Consider the following 477-nt stretch of genomic DNA (forward strand, 5'->3'; position numbering starts at 1 on the left):
CTCCTGGGACAGTTCCTGGGACGGGGTCTGTGCCAGGGCTGGACAGGTCCTTCCATGGAGATATTGTCCCAAATGTCCAACACTTCCCATTCCCATCCATGGAGACATTGTCCCAAATGTCCAACACAGCCCATTCCCATCCATGGAGACATTGTCCCAAATGTCCAACATAGCCCATTCCCATCCATGGAGACATTGTCCCAAATGTTGAACACAGCCCAGCTCCTTCCATGGGGGCATCGTCCCAAATCCCCAACGCAGTGACACAGCCCAGCCCCTTCCATGGACACACCTTCCCAAATCTCACAGGGTGTGACACAGCCCAGATTCTTCCATGGGACACACCTTCCCAAATGTCCAACACAGCCCATTCCTGTCCATGGAGACATTGTCCCAAATCTCCAACACAGCCCAGCCCCTTCCACGGAGACACCTTCCCAAATCTCGCAGGCTTGGACACAGCTCAGCCCCTTCCAT

This window comes from Malurus melanocephalus, unplaced genomic scaffold, assembly GCF_030028575.1.
Source record: "Malurus melanocephalus ecotype Western Australia unplaced genomic scaffold, MMel_1.1 scaffold_2215, whole genome shotgun sequence".
NCBI classification, from domain to species: Eukaryota; Metazoa; Chordata; class Aves; order Passeriformes; family Maluridae; genus Malurus; species Malurus melanocephalus.